Raw genomic sequence first — 13308 nt, forward strand, 5'->3', positions numbered from 1 at the left:
ACATGTCCCCAATATTAAGTTATGTGTGACTGTCAGTTCCATAGATAGAACCAAGAAAGTCCTTGATGCCTCTGCTGGAGACAGATCCCATCTCTGGATGTAAAGTCTCATAACTTAGGCAACAAGACACCCAGTAGAGCTGTCTTAGCTGCAAGCCTAAGAGTTTAGAGAGAGAATTCAACCTCCATAAGCTTGGCTACAGCCTCAGAAAAATTTCCATTTCTATCAAGTGGAAGATCAGTGGAAGTCCATTCTTACAAGGTGACTCTATGATGTGTCCCATCTTCCACAGTCCTCTGTTGGGAAGCCAGAGCTGTGCCTCCCCAATAGACTATTGATATTGGAGAACTGCAGTCCCCACTGCTAGCCTGCTCTGCTTTTGTGACATTCTTAAGTTGGACTGCTTTTCTTCTCTGCTGTCCACCACTCAAGTTATAAGGAACCCTTCCACATCTGAGTTTCAACTTAAGTGTGACGACTTTCCCCAGGCAGTGACGCATGCCTGTAATCCCAACCGCTCGGGAGGTTGAGCCAGGAGGATCGCGAGTTCAAAGCCAGCCTCAGCAACTTAGCGAGCCCCTAAGCAACTCATCGAGACCCTGTCTCTAAATAAAATATTAAAAAGGGCTGGGGATGTGGCTCAGTGGTTAAGCACGCCTGGGTTCAATCCCCAGTACCAAAAACAAACAAACAAACAAAAAAGATTTGACAACTTTCACAGTCTCATGGTGTGTAGTAAGCTATGAAATCAGTTTGGCATATGGAGGCCAGAATGTTCCTAGTAACAAAATTAGACCACCTAAAAAAGGGGGGAAAAATACCACAGCAGTGCTTCTCACATAGCAAGTATATTTCATTGCAGTGCGTTATTCTAGCGCTGCCTGGGAGGGGTGCATTGAAGTGGCTGTGATGTAAAATTGTACTTTCTAGTACAGGTTGCCTGTCAGAGAGTTGGCGACACCCTCTGTAGACTGCATTTGCAGGTTTCCTCTTTCCTTTGTCCTGGATCTGTATAATGCGCCTCTCAGGCATCCTCCCTCTGCAGATGGCAGAAATGGGTCCCTTAAGCAAGAGCTGATAAAAACGCTTCCCTGTTTGATCCATTCTATCAACACGACTCTTTATCAAAAAGGAAAAATAAAGAACCCCAAAACCATACACCTGTCACCAGAAATTGTAGGGCCATGGCAGTAGAGATGTCTGAGAAGCTTAAAAGCAGCGATATTAATTATTAGCAACACCGGCTTCTTCTGCAGCTTCTGTGGCCTGGCATAATTTGTGCCTAAATGTGGGAGTGCCAGGTGGTGATAGTGGTGGTCATGTGTGTGTGTGTGTGTGTGTGTGTGTGTGTGTGTGTGTGTGTGTTCTGAGGCACCACCTCCCTTTGTGCCACAAAATAAGTGGAAAAATAACCCAGTCCGAGGTTTGGCCTCTCTTCTTCATTGTTTCAGGGTCTTTGCAGCTGGGTCGACTTCCAGCTTTTTCCTGTGATTGGGCAGGAGGGAGATGCGGGAAGGGCAGATCCCACATCAAAGGTGGGCTTTCCTGACTGCTGTTGAGTGGGGAGGAGAGAAGGAGACCCTAATGCAGAGCAGAAAGGAGGACTTTCAGGAGGATGTCTGGAAGCAGAGAGAGAGAGCAAACTGCAAAGGGACTTGGGTAGACATGCTGTTTCCAGTCCTTACCATGTGTTTTTCATTCTCTTTTTGGTTACTTTTGGCCTGAATTATGGAGCTTGGTTGAGGTAACTTGGATGCAATTGCTTTGAGACATCAAAAATGAATACTGACTTGTTTGGGGTGAGACAAGGCATGACAGTAAGTGACGGAGACAGAACACACATTGCCTTTCCAGAAAGCTGGAAAATTCTTCTACTCCCTGTTCCTTATGGGAGTGGAGAGCCTGTTTTTCTAAGAGCCCAGAGCACTCTGACTAATGCAATTGGTAAAACATTGCCTCCGGCAGGAAAGATATTCCCAGCTGATGAAAAAGCTTGGAAGCAAATACCTTTTAACCTGGAGGCAAGATAGAAAGATAAAGAAGAATAAGCCTTCTTCCTATAGAAACATGGTGGCTTGCTTAATGGCTGTGGCCTTAAATTAAAAAAAAATAATAATAATAATAAAAAGGGCAAGTATTGTCCATTGATTAGCTAAAAATACTGCAATACTGCTAGGAGTAAAAATCTCTTCCTGGTATTGTCACCAGTTTCATTGAGGTCTCAAGCAAGTATTTCCTCTCTTTGTACTTTGGTCTCTACCATTCTACAATGCAGATATTTATACTTATAAAGGGCCATTGATAGAGTTTATGAAGCATGTTTTGAAATCTTTAAGTGGCTTTCCAATAACAGAAAGTTGGGCTGTGATTCCCAATCATTCAGAATATTGAGGCTTGCATTTGAGATGCCATTGTTTTGTTGGGTTCTTCTAACATCTGAGTATCACTGATGGCCTCCCTCCTGTGGAAAAATCCATAAGCCCCTCATTCCTATGGGAGCAAAGATCAAGGAGTAGAAGGGAAGAGTTTCCCCCAGCGTCCTGGCCCCTGATAGCTGCCCAGGTCAGGCCCCGTGCAAACACCTTCCACTTGCTCCCATGTTTCCAGAGGACTTTGCTTAATTCTCAGGTGATCAGAGGTGCAGGGAAGGGCTAGAAGGGAGAGAAAAAATCGGAGTTCTGACATTGTTGACTGCAGCCTTACTCTGGATTCCAGTTAGCTGTGTGACACCGTGTCTGATGAGTGAAAATATCAGCATGAAAAACAGTCATTCTGCAATGATTCTGGTATCTTGGCCAAAGCAACCCATACATAACTGATCTAGACAATCATTTTCTCATTCATTCAGTCAATCAAAGAGAATTCAAAAAGTTAACCTAAAGACACAGTGGGGGGGGGGGCACAGTTAAACTGCAGACAGTATTTAATTGAGATTATTTTCATCTGGAGTGATCTGTTGTTAAAGATAGGTCACATCTGTCAGGACAAAAACGTTATCACAAAATTAATTTTAATTGTCCCTTGTCTCTTTGTGGCTCACAGTTTGGTTTATAGATCCTATGTCATCTAGGGCTATAATTCTGTAATTAAAATGTAAATCAAAGCAGGAGGAAACTATAAATCAAGAAGAAAATATTTGTCTTCTGTGTGACCCCTTGTTCCCACTATGAGCTGACTTCCTCGGTGGCTTTGCTTTATCTGGGAAGGACCAGCAATCCTATCTCATGGGGCCCCTGTGTCCACAGGCACCAGATGTTCCACACCCAGCTGGCTGCCAATCTGGGAAAGATAGGACATAGGTCATGGGGGACTGCTTTTCCACCCTGATTCCAGGTCACTGCCGAGCCAGCATCCTGTGGGTAGACCCGAATGAGGGCCAGGGAGACCCACCCTCACTGTCATTCTACCATGGGGCAACTCCTCTGGGTTCTGTTTCCAGTGCACACACTACGGGACCCCAAAGGAGACAAAAAGCTGAGGGAACAAAAGGTCTTAATGCTGAATGCTAATGTAAGTGTAAAAATAGCACGGTGAGGAAATAGAGGCATGTTTTCTATTAAATCAAGGAAAAAAAGGTAGAAGACTAAATTCTAGGATGTTGAGTCCCTGAGGCTAGGACTGTGCTTTGTGAGCCTAGCACAGAACCGTGCCTTCCCCCAGAAATATGCTTTGATGTAACAGTTATGACATCAAGGGATGAGGTAGGATAATTTTGTTTTGTTGATCAGAAGAACTGAGTTCATTTTCTTTACCTTAGGCATCAGGATTTCTGTGGAGTATAATTGTCTCTTGGTATACACAGGAAGTGGGTTCCGGGACCCTGTGAATACCAAAATCCATGGATGCTCAAGTTCCTTATATAAAACTGGCATAGTATTTGCCTGTAACTTATGTACATCATCTCACGAACTTAAATCATCTCTAGATGACTTATAACACCCAATGTAATGCCTACACAGTACTTTATTCCCGTGGTACTAGTGTAGTACTCAGCACATGGCCAATTCAGCATTGCTTTTTGGAAGTTTTTTGAAATCATTTTTTATATATTTTTTATCTGCAGAAGGTTGGATCATTGGATGTGGAACCCAAAGACATGGAGGTCCAATCATAGTTAGGAAGACTGTACCAACACCCACCATCCAATGATGAGGCATTTGAACTACTGGCTTTGGAACCCGATCCATAACCTCTAGCAGAGCAGAATGCCACCACAAAGCTCCAGGTCACTAGCACCAAACAAAATTTGACAGACCCTCCCAAGCACTCCACATGAATCTGCCCATCCCTCCAAACTAGCGAAAAGTTGTGGATGATGGACTGCAACTCTATGCACTATATTCCCACTGGATGACCTTGTTTTTCAAGGGACGTCTGGACCACGTGGGATCTGACTGTAACCTACCTCTCTTCCATGAATCTGGCCTGTATAGTACTGGAACACAGGGACACTGGGTTGCCACTGGCTCTGTAAAACTCCCGGGATCCCATGCTCAGGGTATAGATGGAGCCCCTGGAGCTGGATGGCTCAGTGGCTGTGGGAGAGACATACTTTTCCTCTTCTCCAAACCCTTGCCCCTCCAGTCCCTTCCTGAGCCATCATCCCTCTTTCTGACCCATGTCCATTAGATTCTTCCTCATGCCACCATTATTTATGAATGATTTGCTCCTATTATTAGTTAAGATGCCATAGATTGAATGTTTCTCCCCTTAGGTTCGTATGCTTTTAGGCCTAACCTCAATAACTCAGAGTGAAACCTTACTTGGGACTAGGATTGTTACAGGTGTACTTAGTAAAGATGAAGTCATTAAAGTATACCCCAACCCAATATTGCTAGTGTCCTTATAAAAAAAAAATGGATATTTGAACAGACACACAAGGGGCGTACACAGGTCAGCATGAAGATGGAGATGGATGAGTCTCCGAACCAAGGAATGCTAAGAGATAAGAGAGGTCTTTGAATTGGGCTAGTTCTAACATATTATAGATCTGTATTTCCTTCATATTATATGTTTGGTTTTGGTTTTGGAGGGGCTGGGGGTCAGACCCAAGGCCTGCACTTGCCCGACGAGGGCTCTACCTCTGCGCTCTCACCATATTCAAGCCACGTCACATACCTGGACAGGCTGAATGCAGAAGCAGGCAGGAGGGTCTGGCTCGCCAGGTGTCTTCTATGGAGCTAAATATTAAGGAGAACTGCAGAAGTGTGAAGCCAAGCCACTCTTTTCACTAGTTGTTTGGTTTTAGAAAACATAGTTATTTTTCTTAAAAATAATTTATGGTAACATATAATGGCCCTCATATCAGTATATTTAAATGATTTTATTTTTTAGCTTCTCAGTTTTTTTTTTTTTGGTATTGGGGATTGAACTTGGGGTACTGGATCACTAAGCCACATCCCAGCCCTATTTTGTATTTTATCTGGAGACAGAGTCTTACTGAGTTGCTTGGTGCCTTGCTGTTGCTGAGGCTGGCTATGAACTCGAGATCCTCCTGCCTCAGCCTCCCGAGCCGCTGGGATTACAAGCGTGGGCCATTGTGCCCAGCTTCTCAGTTTTTACTTTCACTACAGTAAATATCAATTAGGTGTAACCCACATTAACAAAAGCCCTTCATGATCTTTAATAACATTAAAGCATTCAAAGGAATGTGGAGGGGAAGAAAAGGTTGGGAACGCTCGTTTAGTCCACTTGAAATTGATCGCATTATGATTCTAAACATAGTTCTGATTCTACTTAATAATCCCCATCCATCCACATTGTAAAAAATAAGTCTAAGATAGATAGATTGATTGATTGATTGATTTTTGCAGTGCTGGTGATGAAACTCAGGGCCTCAGGCTTACTGGGCAAGTGCTCTATACCACTGAGTTATACTCCCAGCAAAGATACATTTTTTTTGGCTTAAATAATCTAGATAATTATACCATATGTGTGGGGCTCGTACCACGAAGAATGGTTCTATTCAAAGGAGATCCCACTGCCTAACTTCTCTGTGGTTAGAGCAAAAGAGAGTGAATTAGGGGTGCATGAAATCTCTGTGCTTTGAAGGTATTTGCTTTGCTTTTTTTCTTCCCCCACCCTGCCCTTTTGGTTCTATTTTAAGAACAGCTGTTCACAAGGCTCATTTTCCCAACACATTTTAATGTGATTTTTCACACTCATAGTTTTCTGTTCTTGCAAATTCTGTCATGGATGATTCCACTGCCTATTGTGAAGCCACCTACAGTCCCTGCTTACAAGCATTATCAAATTTTATTACAAGAAGACATTATTTAAACTGCCTTTGCTGTGACGAAACATGCCAGATATTTATTTTATTTATTAGCTGGATAATCGACACACTTGGTATACAATTCAAAATGGAAAAAAAGGAGACATGAAAATTAGTCTTCTCCCAGCTTCCGTGCTCCATCCAGTCCTCCCAGAACAGTTCTGCAGGCAAGGGCCTGCCTGGCCTTCCGAAGATATTCTAGACTTCCAGCCCCATGTGGCGTCATGAGGAAGGGTTCTGAGAAATGCATTGCAAGGTGATTTCGTCCCTGTGCACTTGCACAAATCTAGAGGGCACAGCTGGCCACACACTTAGGCTTTGTGGGAAAGCATCATGTATGGTATAGCCTGGTGCTCTCAAGCCCTGTGACCAAAACAGCATGAGATTAAATCAAGCACAAGAGATAATGGCACAAGCAAGCAGGAAATGGCGGAGGCTGCTCCGGTGTATCGTGGTGTATGGTTCTACGGGAAACTTTCATGTAAGGAGGACACTCCACAATAATGATAAAAAGCCTATTATAGTAAATGCATAAACCAGTTACAGTCATGTATTATCATTATCGAGGATTAGGCACTGTGTACAAGTGCATATGCTAGGCTTTTATTCGATGTTAGAATGGTTACCATATCACCAAGAGACAGGAGTTTTTGAGCTTCATTTTAATCTCATGGGACCGCCATTTTGTATACGTGATCCATCATTAAACACTGTTCGGTGGTATGTGACACTATAATGGACGTGAGCTCTTTTATCAGAAATGGTGATAACAATTTGCATGTTATTTGTTTCACTTAACATTTGTCCTGGAGACTGGTCCCTATAAAGAGATGCTGCCCTACTGTTTACAAGCTGCATAGAATTCCGATATATGGAAGAGTGATTTATTTGACTCTTTCCCATCTAAAGACATTGAGCTATCTCCCATTTTTTACTTCTGAAAACGATGCTTTAATATCTGTGTACCTTTGTGTATGACAAATACATATAACCATAACTTTCTGAATCATAGGGTATGGAAGACAACATCTTAGACTACAATTGTATCTGATAAATTCCTAAGTCACAGGTTACCAAGGAATCATGAGGAAGCTGGTGATACTGTGAAATAAATATTGGGTCTTCATTGAGTTTCTTGGTAGACAGCTCCTAAAATCCTTGGAATCTCCAAGAATTGCTGGATGTTTTTTATATGTGAATGGGTTAACCGGTGGCTTGGGGGGGTGGTCCCTGGATGGCATCAGGTTGAAGGCTGGTTACAGGAAAGACTAGACTAAGGCAAAATTAGAAGCAAAGAACCAGGAAACATGAGCAGATTTTTAAGCAAAAGTCCTTGTGATTTAGGGCTGGTGATATGGCTCAGTTGGTAGAGTGCTTTCTTTGCATGCATAAGGCCCTGGGTTCAAACCCCAGCACCACAAAAAAAAAAAAAAAAAGTTTTCCTGATTTGAATCCTATCTACAGCCATTATTCTGGTCTCTGGCACATTGTTCAACCTCTCTGGGCCTTGGTTTCCTTATCTATGCAACTTGGTTGTATTCTTCCTTTTTTCCCCATTAGGATTCTTGTAGTACCATCTTCATGTCCTCAATTGACATTAACCTCCAACCCACTGAAACTTGGCTTCTGGCCCCATCACTCCTCTGTGACATATTTCAGAAGTGACAGCAGCCATAATGTACAGAATGGACTCTCAGCAGCCACTGGCCACTCCCCTAAAAATACGCTAGCCACTGTCTCCCCCCACCCTCTCTCCTGGCTCTTTTTACCTTTCACTGAGAGCCCCCTTCTCAGCCAGCTGTATGGACACTCCCTCCCTTCCTGCCCCACCAACCTCCTGGAACTGACCTTTGACCCACTGCTGACAATCCTCACTCTCTTGCAAGCCCTCACTTACTCTACCGGTTCCTTTCATTATTTAACTCAAATGACCCCTACAGCCACAGCACCACCCTCCCTACTCTTCCCCTGAAATCTCCTGTTAGTACAAGCTAAGGAAACTTTTCTATTTGGATGGCTGGTCCCCAAGCACTTCCCCTTCAAACAGGATTCATCCCCATCACACACTTGCTTTTTATTTATTTTTTTTCTCTCTCTCTCTTCCTGATAATAATACCTTCAGATGACCCAACCAGAAGGCTAGGTCATCAATACCCAATCATGGATCTAAATTTCTATTGATTGCACAACTTTTAAAAATCTCACCTGAAGTCTTGGCTATGCAAAAGGCTAAGGCAGGGGGTGGGGGGATGTCACTTGAGAACAGGAGCTGAAGGCCAGCCTGGGAACTTAGTGAGACCCCTGCTCAAAACGGAAAAAGAAGGAAAAAAAAACAACAACAATCGAACAACTCCTGTTAGTGGCTGGCAGCTGAATTTCTAGCAATTTGAGCGTCATCTCCAATAGGAAGGTGGGCGCTCATCAAGGGTACCTCTTAGGACTCCTGTCATGCCCCAGCCTGGTGGTGCCGAAGGCATCCCAGGAGAAGGAGGCATGCAGCCCCAGGAGCCGAGGGCCCCCACAGGCACTCAAGGGGCTCTGGATACACACCCACAGCAACCCCTGGCTCCCACCTGAGCCCCAGGTGAATTTCTATACTCCATCTAGATTCATCCATCAAAAACAAAAGAATAGGCCATATCTATCCCACATCCTTTAAATGACTTCCAAACTCTTGGCAGCACTCTGGAAACTGGCTTCCTTCCTTGGCCTAACAGGTGTTCATGAGCCAGAGAGGAGATTTGTGTGAAACTACTCTACCCCTCCTGAAACTCACGGTGCACGCTGCATCCTTAAAGGCTCTGAGAAGTCCTTCGCTAAAGAGAGCTGTTGACTTTGTTTCACCTGCGAAGTACCAGCCCACCTGCCCTTGACCTGAGGGTCTGCTCCTGCGTATCTTGGGTAGCACCTTGTACACACTGCAGTCTGCTGCCCTGATTGGAAATGCTGGCCTGTGGGACAAAGTGCCCTAGAGTGGTGTATACGTTCCCCATGTCCTGACCATCCTGATCCTCCCAGCCTCATCCCTGGCCCTTGCAGTACTCAACTACATGCCAGGTCCTGAATAGACCCAGAGGTGTCACAGGGTCTCTGTGTTCCTTTTGTGCCACCCAGCTGGCTACCTCTTGCCCATCTGTCAAGGCTCAGGTCAGATAGCATTCCTTTCAGGGTTCTGTTGGGGGGAGGGTGTATTTTTCGTATCTTTTGGTTCCTCCAACCATGGATTTGACCAACCATGATTGAAGATATTTTTTAAGATTGCTTCCATACTGAATACATATGAACTTCTATTTCCTTGTTATGTAGTCCCTAAACCCTGAAGTTTGACAATTACACAATTAAACAGTACTTCCTACAATAGCATTTTTATGTACTAGGTATTGTAAGTAATCAAGAGATGAAGTATGGGGGTGAGGGGGTGTAGATGATACACAAATCCTATACCACTGTACATAAGAGACTTGCATATCAGCAAATGTTGAAATTTATGAGGTCCTGGAACCAGTCCCCTACAGAGACTGGGGGACATCGTGTACACACACACACACAGGCTCACAGGATTATGAAAAATGACAAGTCCCAAGATCTGCAGGGTGAAGTCAGCAAGCTGGAAACCCATGAGAACTGATGTTTAGTCCCAGTCCAAGTTCAAAAGCCTGAAACCAGCAGAACTGATGAGGTAGCTCCCACCTAAAGACTGGCAGGCTCAGGACTCAGGATGAGCTGATGCTTCACTTTGAGTCTGAAGGCAGGAAAAGTCCAATGTCCCAGCTTGAAAACAGTCAGGAAGAAGAATTCTTGTTCACTCAGGGCAGGTCAGCCTTAGCTCCTTTTGGCCTTCAACTGAGTGAGGCCCATTCACACCGTGGAGAGCCACTGGCTTCACACAATCTACCAATTCCAAAGTGAATCTCATCCCAACACACCCTCACAGAAGCACCAGAATCATATGTAACCACACATCTGGGCAGCCTGTGGCCCAGTCAAGTTAACACATAAAACTAACCATCTCAGACCCTCAAGTCGGGTTAAGAGCTTTCCTGGGTCTTCAGATCTTCTACACATACACTTGCCACATCTCCCACCCCCCATCATCTTAATCATCTTTATGTGTCTAGTCAGTAGCATTTCTGTGCAATAAACTAATGTGTAATCAATCTCCAGAACTTATTCATCTCACAAGAATGGAACTCTCTACCCATTAAAAAATATTTCCCATTTCCTCCTCCTTCTAGCTCCAGTAAACTACCATTCTACTTCCTGTCAATAAGAGTTTGACTACTTTCTGACTTTTGTGACTGGCTTATAGAGCTTGGCATAGTGTCCTCAAGTTTCATCTGTGCTATAGCATGTGTCAGAATTTCCTTCTTATAAAGGCTGTATACTATTTCATGGTATGTACATACAACACTTGGTTTAGCCATTCATCTATCTATGGGTACTTGAATTGCATTCACCTTTTGGCTATTGTGAACCAAGCTGCTGTGAACATGGGGGGAATGTTTTTTTGAGAACTTGTTTTCAGTTCTTTCAGATACATGTTTACAAATGAGATATACTTTCTTGTCTTAACCCTGATCAGCACTGTTTGGGATTCCATCTTCTCCCACTTGGCTCCCTCCCTCTGGTCATGCTCGACTTTAAGTTCTGTAAGGATTACACTGAGACTTACTCATCTTGGTGGCACTGTGAGGATGAATCACTTAGCAAATAACAAGGTCCTTCTTAATAGCTTCCTCTTGGCTGCCCTATACCATCTAATCACTAAGAACAGGACTCTATACAGAGAGTGTTTGATCTCAAAATAGCCCTAAATTCCAGAATTGGGCACATATTCTTGATTTCAAAGTTCAGAATTCTGGGTACACCAGGGGGAAAACCAAATTCTAACTAAAACCAGGAATAAGGCATATGGTTTATTAAACTGGGCTGGGAAAGAATTAATGAGAAACATTATACATTAATTTTTACTCTTTAAAACTCAGCGCTAAATGTGATGGCATTGATCACTGATAATACTCTTTCTAAACTTATAATTTGAGGGAGGATTTGGTCAGGCTGGGAATCAAACCCAGGCCTCACATATATAATTTGTTTTTATTTTTAAAAGTTGGATTTTAAAACTAACTCAAAGACTGTACTAGAAAATCATGCAAATAATCTTTTAATTTTGTGTACACTTTGGGATACAGCGGGTGTCAGTCCGCCTTAATTTTAGGATCCGTTTTAGAACTGAAATTAGAACGAATGGACCTAATCATCTAAAGCAAAGGGGCATTGTGAGGCTGAATTGAAATTCTTTTACAGTGGTGCATATGATTTTTCACCTCCCCCTCTAGATTTCATGAGGATTAAATAACCAAGCTATAGGTTCAGGGTCCGAAGGGCAGAGGTGTTGGAAATGATGAGATGTGCCTTGGGAACTGAGTTGGTCCCTCTGACCAAAACACTTGAAAAGAACAACCTAGAAGGTGAAAAATTTTTATTTCAGCTCATGGTTTCAGAAGACTCCATCTGTAGTGGTCTGGCTTCAAGGCAGAAATATCATGGTAGAAGGGTGTGGTGGAAGAAAGCTGCTTAGCTCATGACAGCTGAGAAGCAGAGAGAAAGAAACTGGGGAGAAGAAAAGCCCTTGCAGCAGATGCCCCAGTAGCTACTTCCTCTAGTAAGGTCCCACCTCCCAGTAGTCCATTCAGCCATCAATGAACTAATCTACCGAGTGGATTAATCCAGTGCATTGTGGATTAATCCACTGATGAGGTCAGAGTCCCCCCTCTGCACCCTGCTGCATTGGGGAACATGCTTACAACCTGCAGGTTTGGGGAGGGACACATTCCAGATCCACACCATACCAAGAATCTTAAATGCCTTGTCTGTAATCTGTCCCTTGTAGTCTCACTGAGGTTGGTTGGACATACAGTATTTGGCTTCCAGGAAGAACTAAAGCCTATTTCTTTCTCAAGGGTTTTCTAAACACTGGTGGCTGGAACAGCCGCTACTCATGCTTGGCTTTGTGGCACTGTGAACGGGCTTTGATCGGATTATTCATTTCGCCACTCCTTGCCTTAAATCGTGTAGCATTTTTGTCCACCTATGTGGGCCCCTCTGGTTGCCAGCAGAATAGGAAAGCAAGCTGGTTCAAGAAGCCGGGCATCCCACACACTTTCCTCTGGTTGCCTGAGCCAGGAATCCTTGCCTGAGCAACACAAGCCATAGTGTTGGTTTTGGACACTGCCACCAATTCGCAGCATATGTGACATGTTTCCCAGAGATGAGAAGTCAAAGTAGGCTTCAAAAGGCATTGCCCTAATAAATCTAGCAGGTAGAGTTCCAACATTCCCAGTAAGACCTACTGAGGGACAGGTGCTAGAGGAGACGTTTGATTAAAACAGACACTTGATTCAACTGGACTCAATTTCAGCTAAACCCTCCCCTCTCCCTCTGCCTGGAGACCACTCACGGACCCTTCAGATGCACAGAAGAGAGAACAATTCATTCTGTGGCTCTCCAGGGCTGTCTGCAGTGCCAGCCAACATGTCCTTGTTACTGTCAAGACTGTGAAAGGAAACGTCTGTTTCCAGTAGAAAGTCACCCAGTTCTCAGACTTTCTAGGGTTTCTTCAAGGTGGCAAACCTTCCTCTCTGGCCTCACCCGAATTCCATTTGGGAGAAAAACCTCTCTCGCTCCCGCCTCCGACTCTGAATCTGATTCTGATCTGAGCTGAGGTCAGCAAACTGCTTTCCTGTGCCCCGACCTTTGTGTGACCCCGAAGTCTGCGTCCTGCCTCCTTCTGGATTGCCAACTTTGCTTCCAGCTCTGGCTGAGTGTACCTAGTAACCAAACTGGGGCCCCTGGTGTTCCCGATCCTCTGCAATGTCCCTTCATTCCAGTGAACTTGGCACAAGCCCTGGTGGAGGAACCGGGCATGAGCCGGCTTGCTCTCCTGGCACAGACCCTGGGGCGGGCTCCCAGGCACCAACCGTGGGCCTTGTGGTAACAAAGCATGGAAAAGTGCAGCCCCGTGCTTTTCCAGT

At 44.2% G+C, this 13308-nt stretch overlaps 1 protein-coding gene across 2 annotated transcripts in view; it reads left to right on the forward strand.

Moving 5' to 3' along the window:
* Fhl2 (four and a half LIM domains 2) overlaps positions 1-13308 on the forward strand; it is a 71691-nt gene that overhangs the window by 10500 nt on the left and 47883 nt on the right. The window lies entirely within an intron of this gene.

Source organism: Marmota monax, unplaced genomic scaffold (genome assembly GCF_021218885.2).
Source record: "Marmota monax isolate L192 unplaced genomic scaffold, Marmota_monax_Labrador192_F-V1.1 WCK01_AAM20220418_F8-fsc00271, whole genome shotgun sequence".
Lineage (NCBI taxonomy): Eukaryota > Metazoa > Chordata > Mammalia > Rodentia > Sciuridae > Marmota > Marmota monax.